Below are 5,423 nucleotides of genomic sequence, written 5' to 3'. Positions count from 1 at the left end.
ATTTGTTCTAATTAAGGAGCATGTTATTATAAAATACACCAATCAAAACTTTTACAAAGTTTAGTTCGATCTAAATTGCTAATTGCTCTAACTTGCCGGTTATAATATACTAATAACTAATTCCGTGCCTAAAAACAATAAATGTTCGTTTTCTACATTTTCTTGCCTAATCAAATAACTTTTTATCGAAATATGGGTTCACTCAAGATTCATGTGTTGAATAAATGACATTTGTGTTTCCATATTTGACAATCTCGTTATCAATACTTATCCAAGTCTAGTCGACGAATGTTAGTCAAAGTCATACTCTTTTATCTTATCAACATTTTTGTTGTGAATTCTCGATCACACATAGAGGACGACTTTTATAGTCTCATTTTAGATGTATTCGGTGTGGCCATAACAAAAATTTATTAACAATATAGTAAATAAATAGTATTTTTATTTATTTATTTAGAATTAGTTAGTAAAGAGCACAGCAAATCAATGTAATCTCATATATCATTTTCCAATTTTAAATAAAAAAGGGAAATAAACTTATTAAGGTTATTAACTTTTCGGTTTGTTCACATCTGAGTAACTATTTTTTTTGTACACATCTAGGTAACAAACTTTTTGGAAGTGTTCACATATGACAATTATGACTGGCTGTAGCAGGTTACAGCCAGTCATAAGGGTCATATGTGAACACTTTCAAAAAGTTCGTTACCTAGATGTGTACAAAAAATATAGTTATCCAGATGTGAACAAACCGAAAAGGTAAGAGTAAATTACACGAGTGGTCTCTGTGGTTTTGGTAATTTATGCGTTTGGTCCCTAACTTATTTTTTAACTTGGATGATACCTACTGTTTATTTTTGTTGTGCGTTTGGTCCCTGTCTTACCTCAAAAGACTATTACGCCCTTTTTAATTTATTTTTTAATTAAATTTCTTATTTATGTATTTATGTTTTATATATTTAAAAAAATTAATAGACCCTACATATCTATATCTCCTCACCCACAACCCACTGTCTCTTCATTGAATTTTCCACCACCACAACCCAATAGAAGGGTTGTGGTGTTGGTTCGTCGGAGTTGAAGGACCGAAAAAAGGGATGGTGAAGACGTCGATATCACTAAAGATGGAAAAGAAATAGAAGTTGAGGAGGATGAGAGATGGGATGGTGACTTGTGGGACCCAGCTTAAAATTTTCAAATATGGTTTCAGGTTTAGGGTGAGGAGATATAGATATGTGGGGTCTATTAATTTTTTTAAATATATAAAAAAGTAAATACATAAATAAGAAAATTAATTAAAAAGTAAATTAAAAAGGGCACAATAGTCTTTTGAGGTAAGACAGAGACCAATCGCACAACAAAAATAAATAGTAGATATCATCCGAGTTAAAATATAAGTTAGGGACCAAACGCACAAATTACCCACACCACAAAGACCATTCGTGTAATTTACTCTTACCTTTTCGGTTTGTTCACATCTGGGTAAGTATCATTTTTTTGTACACATCTAGGTAACGAACTTTTTGAAAGTGTTCACATATGACCATTCTAGAGCCGGTCATAATGGTCATATGTGAACACTTTCAAAAAGTTCGTTACATAGATGTGTACAAAAAAAAAATAGTTACCAAGATGTGAACAAACTGAAAAGTTAATTATCTTAATAAGTCTATTTCCCAATAAAAATTTAGCCAAATACAAAAAATAGTTAAAGATTTTCCTGATAACGACTTACAAAATCCTCAATGAGGTGTGGAATGTCAAAACCATATTGGATAGCAAAATGGGTCTGGTTGTGTCTCCTCTATAAAAGGGAAAAAAAACCATTTTCTAAGTTTTTACACGTTTGACAACTACTGAAAAGAAAATGAAAGAAGACAACAACAATACACTCGATACAATAGTTTTTCAGTATTATATATGTTTTTCATACTTACCAAAACAACATTTTCGGATGTAGATCAAAAATCTACCTGTGAAAATGTTGTTTTGGCAAGTATAAACAATATTTTCGCAGCTCAGATCTACCTACGGAAATGTTGTTTTCATAGGTATATTTTGATTTTCAAAAAGAAAAATATAGTTTCATACATCTTATGTAGATTTTTTTTTCATTATACCAACGAAAACTAGATTTTCACAGGTACATCTAAGGTTTATGCACATGTTGTTAGACGTGTCAAAGCCAACAAATGATAGGGGTACAAATGACTCCAAAAAACACTACCACATTGCACTAAAAGATAGTACAAGGCAAGCAGGGTCGATCCACAGAGACACAAGGCTAATGTCTATACCTCTTTGCGTAAGGTACTTTGGTCACAAGAAAATGGGGGTTTTGAATGCAATGATTAGAACAAATAACTAAAGACACAAGTAATCGACTAAATGAGTGAATTAAATTCAGAAATTGTAAGGACTTCAACTCTATGTATGACAACTTAGCAATGTGATTCAAAGATGAATAAATATTTGCTCAATTCTATCTAAGTTGGTACTTCAAAGTGTTAACAAGCTCTAACACTTCCCATTCACTACATTAGCTAACCAAAACAAGCTCTTTGATTAACCCTAACCTTACTAACCTAATCTAAATTGGCTCTTAGAATTAGATTGAAAGATTACATTAAACTTTATGTGAATGTTCCCAACAACACCCAATATTCCTCACAAGCTCGGGAGCGTAAGAGTGTGTAACATTCCAAAATTCAAGACCAAAAATTTCGTTTTTAATTAAGTTATTATAAAACCAACAGTATAAGAAAACATCCATAATAACATCCCGTGTCAAAACCAAAGTGTCAATAATCAAAACATGTTATCATAAAACAATATCATAGTGTAATCCCAAAGATCTCATGTGCGGAAAACATAGTGTGATGCATTGCGATCGCCGACTCTTTCCTTTGAAAACGAAGTACCTGAAACCAAAACTGAAAACCGTAAGCACGAAGCTTAGTGAGTTCCCCAAATACCACATACCATACACGTCAACATACTGCCTAGCATATCTGGGTGCTGGCCTACCCCTTCGGTCTCTTTCAACTGGATACCAACATACAAAACTGTGAGCCATACAAATCAATCATATATCATAATCAAATAAAATGCTATGTGCCAAAACATAGTCTTGCCATTATGCCACGGGCCGCCACGTGGTCTTTCTTGCCAAGTCGGGGGCCACCCCCTTCGGTCTTACAGACAAGCGCCAAGAGCCACCTCCGGGTCTTCCATGCAAGCATCACAAAGACAACTAGCATACATATTGTTCTACTTAGCTAATCAACATACAGTGTGCCAGGAGCCACCTCCTGGTCTTTCATACATAATGCCTAGGGCTAACCCCCGGGTTTTCCTACCATACACAATAGCATTCAGTGTGCCAGGAGCCGCCTCCTTGTCTTTCATACATAATGCCTGGGGCTAACCCCGGGTCTTCCTACCATACATAAACTAAATGGGTCGGCATTGGTGCCTTAGACCCATACAAACAGTGAGGAGACTCACCTCGCACTGCTGAAGTCCCTCGAATAAATCCCTGGCTGCTGGCTGACAGATCCCCAAACTGTCAATCATCAAAACAACACCCAATTAATAATTGGGTTCCAATGCATAACCATAATTCCATACTTGGGGTAAAAAACCATTTTACCCCTAACCTAGCTTGGTCCAAAGCCAAGGCCCAAACTCAAACTCTGGAGGCCCAAAAGCTAAATAATAAATCAAGTCCCAACATATGGCCTAATTTTTCAAATTGGGCCCGAACCTCTAGATGGTCTTACCTTAAGGCCTAACCATTTAATTCTAGTCCAAAATTTTGGCATTCTGATGGTCCAATATCTCATAATCATCAAGGTCCAATTATGGCCCACCTATGACCCAATTTTCCAAATTGGGCCCAAACCCCTCACATGGGCCTTACCCCAAAGCCCATCCAATTATTCTAGTCCTTATACTTGTCCTTGGATGGCCCATTAATAGCCCAATCACCAAAACCCAACAGAAGGCCCAAACCTAATTAGGGTTTCTCACATGAAATGACGATTAAGGTTAAGTGTTCTTACTTAACCCATTAAGGACTTAACCCATAAATTCCAATATTGTGTTACGATAATTATAGGGGCATTATTATGTATTATTTAGAAATTTAATTAATGACTTCAACGCGGGTCCTGACAATCCAAAACTAATCATCACCAAAATTAGGGTTTTCTAAACCCTAATTAGGGTTTCCAACCCAATCGTGTGCCAATCAGTCCAATGGTTAAATTTTTAGATTAATTAATGGTAAATAAGTCGGGTACCACCCACTACCATCTCGGGTAGTGGTGGTCAACGGCAGCAGCCACCACCTCGCGGTGGTGGTTATGATTCTAGACCAAAATACATTAAGCGCATCCCAAATAACGGTTCAATCACATGTAAGAGCACACAGGCACCCAAAGTGGCGGCTGGTGGCGGCGTGAGGTGGCAGCCACCACCTCACGGTGGTGGTGGTGGTGGGTGTTCTGGCCAAAAATCACACATACACATCGTACCCTAATAAAACCCATAAAGTACACTCCCACACACACAAAACATACACACACACAGCCACCCTTCACGCTGGCTGGTGGGGGCAGAAAGAGAAAAGGTGGCGGCGCCACCATGGTGGTTTTCCAAGATTTTCGGCCAAAAAGCACACACACCCGCATCCGACTTAGCAGAAGCAACCCACCTACATACGAGCGAAGACACCACCGAGTAGTTGCACGGAAACACACCCTATCACAGTCACCATCTAGGTGACTGGCGGCAGTCAGAGCGGCAGCAGCAAGAGGAGCAGCCGTTCAGAGCGGAAACGACGATGGACGTGGCTAGAACGTAGCATCACGAACGGAGAAGAAGCTGAGATTGCGAGCGACATCAACAACAGCCTGATGAACGTCCGCTCGAGTCCTCGTTGTCGTCGACAACAGAGCAACGATGGAGCTGAACAACGATCCACAGTGACGGCAAGTGTCAGCCGATAACGGCGTTTGGTCAGAGGCGTGACTGGTAGGAGGAACGTAACCAAATGGTGATGGCGGCTGAAGAGTCACACGTGGCGGCTGACAAAAGTTTAGGGTTAGGGTTACGAATCAGTATCCTCCAAAACGAGAGGGAATGCGTATTTGACTAATCCCAACCAAACATAGATCCATTTTTCAAATTTTGGTCCCTCTCCACAAAATCTTCTTTCAACTTAAGTCCCAATCTTACCAAACAGCCCATGCCCTCAGAAATCTTTACAAATTGAATCCAGATTTTACCTTTTAGCCCTTGCTTCCTAATAATCTATTCACAATAAGTCCATAATTTACCTAACACACCCTGACTTCTGAAATCCTTTTCAAATTAAATCCATAATTTATTAAACAACCCTCAACCTTCAAAATTTCTTA

Source organism: Lactuca virosa, chromosome 8 (assembly GCF_052849685.1).
Source record: "Lactuca virosa cultivar CGN04683 chromosome 8, Lactuca_virosa_CGN04683_v6, whole genome shotgun sequence".
Lineage (NCBI taxonomy): Eukaryota > Viridiplantae > Streptophyta > Magnoliopsida > Asterales > Asteraceae > Lactuca > Lactuca virosa.
Note: the sequence above shows the minus strand (reverse complement) of the source record.